Source organism: Apium graveolens, chromosome 5 (genome assembly GCF_009905375.1).
Source record: "Apium graveolens cultivar Ventura chromosome 5, ASM990537v1, whole genome shotgun sequence".
Classification (NCBI taxonomy): Eukaryota; Viridiplantae; Streptophyta; class Magnoliopsida; order Apiales; family Apiaceae; genus Apium; species Apium graveolens.
The window spans coordinates 48,734,877-48,750,898 of NC_133651.1; positions in this window are offsets into that span (position 1 = coordinate 48,734,877).

Genomic DNA, 16,022 nt, shown 5'->3' on the forward strand with positions numbered 1-16,022 from the left:
TAGAAAGGCCCCAAGTGAGAGTGTTGGTCAGGGCGGTGGACAATCTAGGGCAACATTTCATAGCCAACCCCGTGCCCCAATACCAGAATGTCAGACATGTAGAAAAAGACACCTTGGAGTGTGCACCCAGGAAAGAGCCCCTCTGAAATGTTACAGGTGCGACCAACCCGAACACCTTGCCAACAACTATACCCAATACAGCAAGATATGTTTCCAATGTTGGTAGGTAGGGCACATGAGGAAGGATTGCCCGACGTTGAAACCCCCTGCCTCAGGGATGAGCAGAACTGCATCTAACCGGCCCCCAGCTTCTAGGACCTTCAACATGACCGTTCAGGATGCTGTCCGAAACACTGACGTGATAGCAGGTACCCTTCTGTTAAATTCCGAACTTGCAAATGTCCTATTTGATTCTGGAGCAACCAAGTCATTTATATCTCAAAATTTTGCTAAAAAGTTAAAACTTAACGTCATACCCTTACGTGAGATATTACAAGTGGAAATAGAAAAAAAAGAAATAATTCCTGTGAATCAAGTACACCCTAAGTGCAAGTTAAAATTAGAAGGGAAGGTCTTCGAGGTTGACCTAATCCTATTTGCGTTAGGAGAATTTGATGTAATCTTAGGAATGGATTGGTTATCCAATAATGGAGCGCAAATAGATTGTGAACGGAAAAGGGTAAATATAAGAGTACAAAATGGAAAAGAAGGAAAAAAAAAGAAGTCAAAGTTTTGAACAGTGAGCCCGCGTGCCCGCATTGTCAAAGCGTGCGGCCGCGCCCAAACATTAGAAAAACAGTGCGCCCGCGCCGTGTCGGGAAAGCAGAATCCTGTTTCTACTTGGCTTTTATGATAAAGACTTCTACATTGCATGTGGTTGATATATAAACATCATATCATATCAGAAGGAGACATATCAGAGCTAAGGAGAAAACGACCAGAGACTTATAGCACAATTTAACAAAGGCGAAGACGATCTAGTTTATTCTTGTGAATCTTTGTTTTGAGTTGTAATATTGGATGCTCATTTCTTATTTTGTTGAACCTATACTCTTGTGTTAATTTTGTTTTATTATTCGTTATAAAGACTACGTTTATTATATCATGCTTTCATCGGAACCCACGTAGATGATGAGTCCGATTATGGGCTTATCGTTATCCTAGGGTTCTAGCGGATTTATTTATGGATTTCTTTAGTTGATTTATTTTGATGCTTTAGTGTGTGGTGATTGTATGATAACCTAGTATTGGTTGTGCATATTCGTCTTATGAGTGTCGCGAACTTATAAGATAGTTTGTTAATATTTAATGAAGCGAAATGATATTAAGGGTTTAGAACTTGCCATGCTAGCATAGGTTCATGTATGTATTATGAATGATTTGTAGGTAATTTTAACCATCTTACATGCCCTATGTAATCAAGATAGATAACTTGTTCTTAAACCGTAATGTTATCAAATTCTATAGATATATAGGGTCTCAATATAATTGGTGTTTATTCAGCTTCTATCTATTTTGTGGATGTCTGGTAGTATGGTATTCGTGCAACAAAAGTTGGCGTTTATCAGTTTCGTGTTGTCTGATTAGTGTCATCACCATTACATGCTAAGGTTAAGAATGAAAAGGCTATTGAATGAAGTATTTAATGAAGTTAGAATCCCATGTTTGTCATATATATTAATTAAATCATTCTTATTCTCTTAGTTATAATTGTTAGTTTAATTCTTAGTTATAAACATCTTCAATTTGTTATTCATCTTAGCATTTAATAATAACCATATATTTTTGCTTAAGTGCATAAATTATAAAGTTAATCTAAACCAGTCTTTGTGGGAACGAATCTGATTTATATATTATACTACTTGCATACGCGTATACTTGCATATAATTTAGCGCGTTTTTAGCGACTAACAAGTTTTTGGCGCAGCTGCCGGGGACTCGGTGTTAATTTTTAGTTTATGTGTTTTCCATCAGTGGTCGTTAAAGTTCATTGACTCGGACATTGTTACTTATCTGTTTCCTTGTCTTATTTCAGGTACTCTAGCGAGAGTGTATGCATACGCATTCGCGGTCTCGTAAGAGAACTCTGGATAAAGCCGAGGAAGAAGTTGTGGTGGTTCGAAGGGAAGTTTTTGAAGAAGAAAAGAAGGTAGAAGAAGAAGAGAAAGTCGAGGAACCAGTTTTAGTAGTGATAGGTCCCGTAAGAGGGCTATTTTAAGCTAGAAGGGGTGTTGAATAGCTTAATTACCAATTTAAAAATTGTTGCTGCATTTTAAAATAATTTATCCCTTTTTAAAACTTTACCGAGTGGTTATGCAGTTTATATGTGCGGAAAATAAAGTGTAAGGAAAGAAAATATCACATGGTGATTTTATCGAGGTTCGCGATGGCGCAACCTCTAATAGATTCGCTCACCCCTACTCCAGTCCCCGAGCTCCTCTCCCAGACTCGGGATTTTCCCTAATATTAAACTCACTCCTTTAGTAGGCGGAGAAGCCTTTACACCCTTAAAAATATTTGTCTTGGTGCGTAACACAAAGGTCACCACCTCAAAATAAATGTAATACCTACACAACTTATCTTAGATAATAACTCCCCGCTATTTCTTCAAAGTTGATGTAGAACCCTTGTGTGTACTTGGCTTCCTTAGCTTTTGTCGGTCTTAGATCTTAGTGATTTGGTCTTGGGTCTTTCCTCTTCCTCACGGTACAAATACTACTAACTCCCCGTTACTACGTTTAGGACTTGGGTCTTAGAACGAGAATCACCTCATGTCACTTCACCTCACTACAAAACTAATAAGACAATCCACGAAACAATAAGTATAGAGAAAAGATGGGTTGAACTAGTATGTTACGGTACTAGCCCACAAGATAATATAATATTCAAATAAGAATATTAAATATCAACTATGTATACTTGACTTGAGATATAGAATAATATGTCAAGTATACTTTCGATTACTCCGTCTTTATAGAATATATGTTTATCGGAGTAATATAAGAAGTCTTTTATTTACATATAAGCAATATAGCTTATGACTTCTTTAGTATTCTTCTTCTTTCGATTATGTATTTATAAATCGAAGAATACTTTAGTTACAATCTCGGAATCGTAACTTATCCTTTTTAAGCTCGTAGGCTTAAGGATTTTAGAATACTTTATATTTTGACAATTATAGAGCCAAAGTATACTTTTAACTTCGTGCATAATTTATAGGTTCTATATAAGCCAAGATCGAGATAAAAGAAGTGCAAGTAATTGGCTTTGGATTTGTGTTTTTGAAGTTTAGCTGGATGATTATGAAGTTTACTATTTATCGATTTATAATCCCACGGAACACTAAAGATGTTAGTGGGGATTATACGATACTTTTCGTAATGATACTATATACACGAACTATGCATTGGCCAAGATCCAAATAAATGAAGTGCAAGTAATTGGCCAACTCGTGTGATTAAATCCACCTTTAAAGCTTAGTCGGATGATTACAAAGTTTACTATTTATCGATTTATAATCCCACGGAACAGTAAAGATGTTAGTGGGGATTATACGATACTTTTAGTAATGTTACTATATACACGAACAATGCGTTGGCCAAGATCCAAATAAATGAAGTGCAAGTAATTGGCCAACTCGTGTGATTAAATCCGTCTTTGATATTTGAAAAAATTATGAAGCTTACTATTGATCGAATTATAATCCCATGGAACACTAAAGATGTTAGTGAGGATTATACGATACCTTTCATAAGTATTTCTATATTCACGAAATATGTTGGCCAAGATCGAGATAAATAAAGTGCAAGTAATTGGCCAACCCGTGAGGTTTGTCAAATATGAAATCTCACTCGTGAGGAGTTATAGAGATTTAAGTACTTGTATTTTATAAATCTTCTTTTAAAGCTTCTTTTTGAAGGTCAAGTATTTTATTCGAATTCCGAGTTCGAATCTTTGTTCTCTTTTCTTTGAGAACCTTCTTTATAGGAGATCTAGTATTAGAGCTTGAGATGAAGTTGAGAAATTAAGTACAAAGCTCATATAAAAGAAACTCAAAGAAGAAGCTAAAAATTACCACTTTTGGAAAACGGTCGGAAAAGTTCGCCGGAAAAATTCGCCGGAGGTTCGACCGGATTTTGGCACTATGGTCGAACTTGGGCAGCCCTTCGGGAGGCCAGAGAGTGGTAGTGGATGAGCTCACTTGGTGGGAACAAGCTTGGTTGGGTGAAGCTAAGCTTGGGTTTCAAAAACCTTGTATATATGTATATATTTAAAAGAGAGAAGGTTTTTGAGAAGAAGTGTGTGTATAGAATTTGAAAGAGATGAAGAGAAGCACTTCTTGAAAAAATCCCAGCAACTTTGTGGCTCTTTAGCTTGGTTAAAATGTGTTGGGGTGGGGGTTTATTTATAGGAGAAGTTGGGTGGATTGAATGGTGGAGATTTGAGGAAAATGGATGGCGGATGTTGTATGTCACATGGATTGATGACCTGGCAAGTAGGTTGTGTTTTTTTGACATAGCCATATAAGAAAAACAACTTTATGGGATTCAAAACTCAGCTGATATATTTAATTATATATATATTTTCCTTTTCTTTTAATCATTATTTAATCATTTTAATTAAGCATTAAGCACCATTAAATATGACCACCCTAAAACCTCTTAAATAAATACCATAAAAAATATGATAATTACCTAAATATTATAAAATGATTTCCTGCAAGTTTTGGTCAACCTTGGTCAATGGTGACTAGGTCAAACATGGTCAACTGTGGGACCATCTGCCTCGATTTTTGTGCCCGAACAAAAATTATCTGAATGTTACGAAATTTTTACCATGCATATAAAATACCATTTAAATTATCCATACCAAATTTGAAGTCATTATAGTACGGGGAAGTAGTTTATTTAAAATATAGACTGTTCTGTCAGCCTTTTCATCCGAGTAAAAATACCATAGGTCTTAAAATTAAATATATGGATCTTTTGGCCAAAGTTTTGACTTGAATAAATACTTAAAATATATTTGGATGGTAGGAAATTTTTTAGAGTATTTTTGAATAATTTTCTCCGAGAAATACTGATATTACGAAACGAGAGAAAATTACTTTATGTATACATGGAATGGGTTATAAAAATGGATATTAATATTTCAATCATGAATATTAAGAAACTTTGGATAAAAAATCTTTTGATGGATGTAAAAATATATTTTGGAGCGAAGAGTAAAATATTTTTGATGTAGCACGAGTCTTCTAAGGAATATATATGATATATCCCTTTTTCGAGTTTGTTGCCTTATTGATTTTGCAACTGAGATCCAAGACATATCATATCTTGATATTTCTTCTTTGATCATATTTCCTTAGAAATATATTCCATAATGATATAATTTAGATGTTTTAGAATAATGAAATATCTCTTTTATATACTTGAAAATAATTTTGCTAGATTGACCATTTGACTTTGATTTGGATCAGTTAAATTCATGTCTTAATGGAGAGGATCGACGTGTATTTAAATTTTATGTTTAATCGTACAAATACTAAAATAAATAATATATCGAAGATAACCTTTCAATCTTCCCCTTTTTGGTATTTGCTAAACATTTGCATTGCATACCTCATACACTAAAATGTTGTTACCATGATAAACTAGATTACGCTTTTTGGCTATCTCCCAAACAAAAGGGGAAGAGAATTTTGGACCCCCTTATTTTTCAAAACCTTAGATGTTGCTAGTTGAATCATTGTGCTTCTATATATGATAAAACTAACAAGTCAAATGTTTCTTCCCTTTTTGGTTTACTGCATTTGATGGCTAGAAGTTATATTTTACTTGGTGAATTTTTAGTAGCATGTATTGTTGAACAGCAATTTGTATCTTAAGAGATATATGGTTTATGCATACTATTCAAATTATTCTAAAATTAACCATGGCAATATGTTTCTTTTTTAGTGCACATATTATTTAAAGAAAATGAATTTCATTTGCATTTTATATTTAGAAATACAATGTGTTGGACATTTCTGTTTGGATCCAAAAGATATTATCATATTTGAGTTTGTAATTGTTTGAACTTGTTTTAAGCATACTATGACATTGTATATAACGCCTTGGTGTTTTAAAAAATCATGGTAAATATTTATACGTGTTTTATATGGTCGTTTGCATGCATATACCTGGTTAATTGATTTCCTTGTTAGTTTATACGAGTTGGAGCATATAAATGATATACACAGGTTCATGATCTGATCATTTATATCGTTTGAAGTTGCAAAAAGTCAATCCTAACTCAATTTAACTAATGTATCAACAAGTACTATATATCAAATGACCTAATACATTCTAAGCCAGTGCTTTTTATCAGATACAAACAAGAGAAATAGCAGTTTACATGAGTTTGAGCTAATACATTCTAGTTGATACACTGTTATCATTCTAGCATACAAACTATAACTTTTCACAGCATACTCTTTACAGATTTAGACAAGCTAATACAATCTATTTGAAACTGTCTAAATAGCAAAAAGACTTAACTAACTTATATAAACCTCTAATCAGTCTAATACATGTAACTAAGTACACAATGTTGAGAATATGTACATGTTTTACCTTGTTAGATCCAGATGCTTTGGGTTGGTTTGAAAGGAAGGAAAATAGGAGATAAATAGTATACCTTTCTTTACCTGAAGTCATATTTTTGCAGTTTCTAGTAGATCTGCTTTGGGTTTGCAATTTGGCTGATTTCCCTTTTAAATTTTAAAAGTGAATTCGTGCTCCATTCCTGCAGAGTATCAAACAGTACAGAAATCTAAGCTATCACAATTATTAGTTTAAATACAGTGATTTTGATCATTGGACAATGGAATAGGAAGTAAGGAGATAGGTCCATATAGCAGAGATTATCATGACAACTTTTATACTTAGTATTTAGACTTAATATTATATATCAGCAATTCAAATTTCCAGAGATAACCAATTTATCTTAAATTCTGCATAATATGGAAATAAACAGGCTTAATAACAGTGAATTTCAGTAAGTCCAGATCATATTATGAGTGTCCAAATACAAATTCCATCTTGTTCCTGCATAGACTGGTTAGTGAATTTTGAAAGCAAATTTGTATTACAAGTATGACAGTGTATGCACCAACAAAAATAACATAATGCAGATTATATTACATGGAACAAAAGTGTTCATATCAATCAGTATGGTTCACTGATTAAATTGAAGAAAGTTCTGCACCTGTCTTAGAGATTACAAAGCATTATGAGTGCATACACTCCATTAAGTTCAACCAAATTCAAAACAAAGTTAAAGTTACAGTCATCCAGGATGTTAGTCCCTAACAATGCAACAAGAATTTCAGAAGGGGGGTTGAATGGAATTCTTGAAACTTTTTCTTGGTTTAAAAATGTTCTAACTTAAAATATATATGTGTGAATTGATTTGCAAAGTACGGAATAATAACTTGGAATGAATCAAAACACAAGTAATTAAAAACACAAGTCTTTAAAAAACTTTCTGGTGGATTTGAATGTATCCACTAGAGATATATAATATATCAAGAGAACTCTGTGTAGCAAGATTTGCTCACAGCTGCTTACAAATATGAACAACTAAGTTTGCAGAGAAATGCTAAGAATACAGCTTACAAATGTTTTTCTGAGAAATTCTTTCTTAGTGTTCTTGTTGTTCTATTTTCTACTTCTTGGTTTATATATCACCAAGATTACAAAGTAATAAGACAAGATAATAAAATAAAACCTATCAAGTCTAATACTATGCTACTTCATTACTCTATTCCAGCATCTTTGAATATCTTTATAATAGCATGGAAATGACAATGCTTCTTTGTTCTCTAAAACCCAGTTGAATAGGCTTCCACATTCCATTTGCATACACTCGACGCATGTGACTGTGTTGTCACAGTCAACAGATGTTTGAATTCTTTATCCGTCGGGTTCATGATCATCCGTCGGGTTGCCTAGTTGATTATCCGTCGAGTGGCATTGTTGTTTATCCGTCGGGTAGCTATCTAGCACTTGACTTCATTTCATTTATGCAGAATTACAAGACATCATCTATGTACAATTAATCAACCTATTCTACATATCTAATTAAAGTCAACATGACTTGAGTACTACTACAGAATCTAGATAATGTGTATGTAGAAATGTGCTACAGACTTATTTTACATAAGCTACTCACTCGATGGATAATTGATCATCATCCGTCGGGACTATATTGAGTCATCCGTCGGGACTATAATCCTTATCCGTCGAGTGCTACATTTTTCACTAAGTAAAATCTACCAAGGTATTTTGTTAATGAAATCATCAAGTTCACAACATATCCACAACACACGAAAAGTACCATAACAAGCCTAAACAGTTAAAGTTCTTAAGTACAGCAGAGCAAATACAGATCAACAAAAGCAGTCCAATAAACAATAGCACAACACAACATAGAATTATCCAACAATAAGCAGCACATAGCTCACCCAATTACATTTCCATCAGCATCACACACATGAATTAAATCAGGAAAAGTTTCAATAGGTGGTCCCCTTGCATCCATACCTATGTCCTCTAACTCATAAACCATAGCTAAGTCATCAAAAATTGGAACTTGGAAGGCATTCATATTCTCTTGGTCATTCATACAGTGGTCTCCTAGGGTAGATGCAGCTAAGTTCTCAAGATATGCAATTCTATTTTTAAAAGACACAGTTACACTATCTAGGTAGGTTACCTTTTCCTTAATCTCACTATTTTCTGTTTTAACCCTCCTAAGTTCATTTCTAAGTTCATTTTTAAGTTCATTTATCATGACTCTGACAGACTCATAGTTAGAGAGGAAGACATCTTCTTCTCTAATTATTGAAAGAATCACAGTAGGTTCAACCTCTTGTGGTTCACAGTGCATGAGAGGAATTTTTGGCCTAATGTGCTCATTTGTGATGTGTGAATCACCTAGATTAGCAAACCTATCAGGAAGATGAATGTTGCACATAAGAAAGAAGCAAGTGATGAGGAGTCCATATGGCATGTATCCTACTAGATTAGCATTTATCATATTGAGAAGAATGACATAAGAAATGCTAAAGTTGATTTTGTTGTTATAAAGAAGATAAATTAGTTTAACATCATAAAAGTCAAAGTATTTACTTTGATTGGGTTTGGGCAGGACATTTGCCCTTATGATAAGTGCAAGATGCTGAAAAACTCCTTTAAAATGCTTAAAATGGATTCCATAGTTAACATCACATAGACCAGATGGAACATCAGACTCACACAAGACACCAAGCATAAGTTCATACTCAGCTTTGTTGAACACATACAAGGAATAGATATCATGACATGGTAATTCACACAAGTGCAGTGGAAGGTGTAGTGCCCTATTAAGACTCTTATTATCAACACAAATAACTTTCTTGTTCACAGTGGTTGTAAAATGCAAGACTCCCTCTACACCCTTAATGATATTTATATTACAGTAAAACTCACCCATGAGATGTATGAAGTACTGTCTACTCAAATGAAATACTAATCCCTCCCACTTAGCATGCCTAATGACCCTCTCCACTTCACCAGTTAAATTCACACAAATACCAGGCTGAACATTCTTCACTAAGTCAAGGAATTTCTTGGAATTAGAAGGATTAGCAAGGTCTGGTGGTGGAGGCTTAGAGGTGTTAGGGTTTGTGTTTGTGCTGGGTTCCTGTCTTAGGTTTGATTTTCTGGTATAGACTCTGGATTGAAAGGGTTTGGATGGTCTAGGATCTAGAGAGTGAGGAACTTCAAATTTCCTACTCTGATAGAAGGGGATAGTGTGATTTTTGAAACCTTTTTTGTGGTTTCTTGAATGAGATGGCCTTTGGTGACTGTTTCTTGGGTTTGAAGGGTTTACAATTTTGAATGATGGGGATTTGTGGTGAATAAACTGTTTCTTTTCCATATCTTCCAGCAGATATGGATTTGTGATGGCTGGTCTTGGCTTAGGGTAGAATGGCCTAGCATTTGGGTTCATAACTGATGAAGTGAAGTATGCAAATGAACTGTTTTTGTGTGTGAATGCAGCAGATATAGATATGAGTATATAAGCATGCACATTGCACATAATTCAATATCAGTTAGGAAAATAATTTTCTATAAAGTAGCTTTTACTGCTTATGAACAGTGATTATCATTAAATGCAATTTTGCAAAGAGTTGATGTGCAGAGGCATGGTTTGCATAAATCCAGATCCTAGGTATGTGTATAATGCAGCTAAGATATGATGTGTGATAGATGACATATGCAAATAGTGACAAATAGTACTAGAAAATATTGTTTTAGTACTGTTAGAAGTACAAAAAGTACACAATTTTGGGAGAATGTGTGACATAAAGGTGAAATGCAGCTCACTCTACAACATAGGACCTAGCAAGTGACAAACAATGCATTTAAGAATGTTTAGTTTTAAGAAAAGATTAGTGCAGAAAGGTTGTTACCTTTAAAAGGAAATTAATTTTCTGAAAACTTTTGAGTTTAATAAAGAATGTTACATTCATTTCTTTAGGCAACTTGTGTTAAATGAAATGCAACTCAGGGAATGATATGCACATTTAACACAGAATAATGCATCTATATTAATGCACAATCAGTTTCATTTAGTTCAAATAGCATTCAAAGTCACACACTCACAGAATAATAAGTAACAACATATATAACACATTAACTGCACTGATATTAACTGAATTTTCACCTATAATTCTAAGTGGCCATTAATCACAGCAGTGATCCAGATACAGGGATGCTCAAGGCTCCCCTGCCAGGTCTTTCTGTGAGGGCTGGTGTGTGAGTGATTAATTTTTATCTTTGTTAATCTGAGATTACACAAGCCAGTCTTGATTATACTTTACTTGAGTTCTTATGACCGCACAAGCAATTTTAAAATGCATAGCATAGTAAACAGTGATGCACTCAAGTTCATAGATCATATATATATTCAAGTAAGTATGATGCACATAGACTTAGTACAACTTTCAATAAACAAGTAGAGACTGAAGTTTAGCAAGACAGTTCTTATCTAGATACATAGTATTCATCTCAAAACAGTAATCAGGACAGCTTGCATATATTAAGGTGTTTAGATATGAAAACAAGAATTATTTTCTATATGAAGAGCTTTTATGAATACAATTTAGGGCACATACTTATACAGACTGATTACTTAATTAATATCTTAGTAAGTATAGGTTAATCAGGTGGATTTTGAGCAATTAAGATTTTTATCAAGGATAATCACATATGACATTTAAGGAGTCCAGTTCAAACAAGCAAGCAAGACTGTCAATAGATAGCATATACTTAAGTATATATTTTAATTCAGTATTCCAATTATCATACATTCAATCATATTTTATCATTTAAGAATTGACAATCCAGATTCAATTTCACTAGGCTTTATTCTGATATTAGTATTAATTTTATCTGAATTCAAATTATGTCACAACACACAGTCATACTATATCTTAGCACTAATGCACATAGATCACACAAGATTCAGTTTTGCACAGTCTTAGGATAATCACAATGACTTCACAGTTGACATAATCAATTAAGTTCATATATTCGTCTATAATCATCATTCATAAGTTATCTTTCAAATTGCCATAACATATGATGATTTTCAAAGAAAACATAGACTGCATTCAATTGTATAGGCTGAGAGACAACTGAATCACACTTGATGATTAAATCGAATATCAATTTCGAATTTTACACAACTTTTCAAGCACATGCACAACTCACATAAATCATATCAACACCTTTCTTCAACAATATAATCTATTTTTGGATAATCACATCTCAAAACCCTTTATCACATCATTTTCACACATCGAAGTAAAAATATCAATCGAAACTTACTTAATCACATAGATTCATAGATTTAAAGGGTTTAATTGAATGATATTCTCATACCTTAGCCTACCACCTGGCCTGGCGAGTAGGTCTTACCTGGTTGACTCAGTCGCGGACTGAGTCAATCTCCGAGTCCCGAGTTTCACCCGAGTTTTGACACATGCAATAGTGTTTCTCCTTCTTTGACTCGATTTTGCTCCGATTCCGGTCTTCTCCTGTCATTAACTTCAAGAATTTGTTAGGGTTTTTGAAAATCGATTAATCAAACAATAATAAAAGTATATCTATATATATATTGATCAATCAAATGTTTGAATTAATGATTCTTGTCTGATTTATGTATAAATCGACGATTTTTATCATCAAATTCATTTCTATGTTACCAACCCAAAAGAAATGTATCAAAATCGTATAAACTGAGTACAAAAGATGATATAAGTATTGTATCTGTATATAATTCATCGAAGATTTGAAGAATAATCGTGAATTAGATCTAGGGTTTTGGAGAAAGAGAGAAAGAGGCCAGAGAAAACGGAGAAGAGGCGAGAGGAAAGTGAAAGACTGAATTGTATGACTACTACTGTACAAAACAGTGTTTTGCATATATATTTTACTAAATCAACGATCAGGATTAGTTAGGGTTATAGATGAATGGCTGAGATTGAAATATAGAGACTGGGCTTTTTAATTTTAAATGGGCTGGGCCAAAAAAAAGAATTGGGTTTTATTTTTGAAAATAGATATGTATTTATATATTTGTAAAATATATATGGGCTTATAATAATTTGGGTCGGATATAATTTTTGTTTGGGCTGGATATAAATTTAACTCAGGAAAATATATTTATATAATATTTTTGTAAAAAATATTTTCCAAAATACCCATATATGTATAATAAGATTATATATTGATATATATAATTATATCTTATGATAATATAAAAAGCCTTTGTAAATCTCACTCAGAATAGTTTTATTTTCCCGGTAAATGAAAGCTGTTTAAGATCTCATTAAATCCAATAAATAAATTTCTTTATTGAAAAATCTGAATTTACGAGACTTAACAACATGATCGGGAAAATAACTTTTTCGTGAAATGGCTTAAATAAACCCAGAAGATAGATAATATGATTTTATTGTCTATCTATTTTATTGATTCCAGCATTCCTAAATCCAGACGGAGTTTAGTGAATCTTTCGGAATTCAATGGTTTCGTGAATATGTCAGCGAGATTAAACTCAGTATCTATGTGAGTCATTTTTATATCGCCTTTATTGATATAATCACGTAAGAAGTGATGTCTCACATCTATATGTTTAGATCTTGAATGTAATACGGGATTTTTGCTAAGATCTATAGCACTCGTATTATCACATAAGATTGAGATCACATCAAACTTTATATTGTAGTCAGCTAGTGTTTGCTTTATCCACAATATTTGAGCACAACACTTTGCAGCTGCTATATATTCAGCTTCTGTTGTCGAGCTGGATACGGAATTTTGTTTCTTTGAAAATCAAGAAACTAGGCATCCACCGAGAAACTGACAAGTACCACTAGTACTTTTTTTGTCGACTAAATGTCCGGCATAGTCTGAATCAGAAAAACATACTAAGCCAAATGGTATTCCTTTTGGATAACAAAGACCAACATCAGTAGTTCCTTTAAGATATCTCAATATCCTTTTTACCACGGATAAATGAGATTCTTTTGGTGCTACTTGAAATCTAGCACACTTACAAACACTATATTGAATATCGGGACGACTTGCAGTAATATAGAGCAAGCTACCAATCATTCCCCGATATTTCTTTGTGTCTACAGGAATTCCTTTTGGATATTCCGTTAATTTGTCGGATGTAGACATAGGAGTAGAGATGGGTTTGGCATTATCCATTTCAAATTTTTTCAACATCTCTTTACAATATTTTGATTGAGGGATATGGATGCCTTCATCAAATTGCTTTATTTGCCATCCTAAAAAGAAGGTTAATTCTCCTATCATACTCATCTCGAATTCTTTACTCATATTATCAGAGAATTCTTTACATAGTGCATCATTTGTTGAACCAAATTTGATGTCATCTACGTATATTTGTACGAGTAATATATCATCTTTTTCTTGTCTCGTAAATAAGGTTTTATCGGCCGTTCCCATTTTAAATTTATTTTCTAAAAGGAACTTGCTCAACCTTTCATACCAAGCTTCTGGAACTTGTTTTAGTCCATATAGTGCTTTATATAATTTATATACATAATCTGGATGGTTTGAATCTTTAAAACCGGGAGGCTGTTTTACATATACTTCTTTTTCTAATATCACGTTTAGAATGCAGATTTCATATCCATTTGGTATACTTTGATATTTTTATGACATGCATAAGCCAATAGCATTCGAATTGATTCAATTCTTGCTACCGGTGCATATGCTTCATCAAATTCTATACCTTCCATTTGGGTATATCCTTGTGCAAATAATCTCGCTTTATTTCGAACTACCGTTCCATTTTCATGTAATTTATTTTGAAATACCCATTTTGTACCTATTATAGAGGTATCACGAGGCTTTGGGACAAGTTTCCAAACTTTACTACGAGAAAATTGGAGTAATTCCTCTTGCATTGCAGAGATCCAATCCTCGTCTAATAAAGCCTCTTTCACGGTCTTAGGTTCTATCTGAGATAGGAAACTGAGATGATTCACAACATTTTGAACTTGTGACTGCGTTTGAACTCCCTTCCTTAAGTCTCCAAGAACATTAACTAGTGGATGACTTTTTATAGTAGGAATTGCTTTGGGAAGTTTATCTTCTTTTTCGTCTAATTCTAATGGATTTTTGTGAACGGGAGTCCCGATATCCATATTTTTGAATTGTCGAATAATTTTCAATATCATCTTGTTCGACATTTTCTTGATCAACAAGATCTTTATATTTCGCGGGTGGTTTACTATCATCAAATGCCACATTCATTGATTCTTCCACCATGAGCGAATTTAGATTAAACACTCTATAAGCTTTACTATTATTCGAGTATCCAAGAAATATACCTTCGTCCGATTTTGGATCAACTTTTGTAAGGTATTCTTTTGATTTGCTTTCGAATACTCGAAAGTAGCTTAACTTCGGAGTTTTGCCAAAATAGAGCTCGTAAGGAGTCTTTTGCTTTATAGGTCGTAGCAAAACCCGATTAAGAATATGGAAAGCCGTTGACATAGCTTCGGCCCAAAAATATTTAGGTCGACGATATTCATTTAGCATTGTGCTACCCATTTCTTGGAGTGTTCTATTTTTCCGTTCAACTACTTCATTTGATAGTAGAGTATATGGAGCGGAAAAATTATGTGTAATGCCATGTTCATCACAGAAGTTGGTAAAACTGGAATTCGCAAATTCTTTACCATGATCAGTCCTTATATAGACTATGGTTTTATTTTGTTGATTTTGAATCCTTTTACATAAAGAAGAGAAGGATTCAAAAGCGTCACTTTTGGCTTTGAGAAATTCCGTCCATGTAAATCGTGAATAATCATCTATGATTACCAACGTATATGAGCAACCTCCAAGACTTTGTATAAGAACCGGACCAATAAGATCCATATGTAATAGCTCGATAGGTCTTGAGGTAGATACCATGAATTTTGCTTTGTGAGAGGCTCGAATTTGTTTACCAATTTCGCAAGCTTCACAAGTATGATCTTTATGATAGTTTAGCTTAGGTATACCTCGTACATGGTCTTTAGTTGATATATTCTTTATCAACTTCATGTTGGCATGTCCTAATCTTCGATGCCATAGCCATGGATCATCATTTATAGTGATTAAGCATACGCTCACTTGCTTGCGCATGTCACATGTATATACATTCTTATTTCGAGGGAAAGTGAGGATAAAATTTCCGGACTCATCAAGAATTGAACATTGAGTAGTGTAGAAAATTACCTTGTATTCATTGTCGCATAATTGACTAATAGAGAGAAGATTGTACTTTAATCCGGTGACTAATTGAACGCCAGAAATCTTAACTTTATCATTACTGATATCTCCGATACCGACAATGTTTCCTTTGCTATTATCTCCAAATGTTATGTCCCCTACGGTGACCCTTTTAAT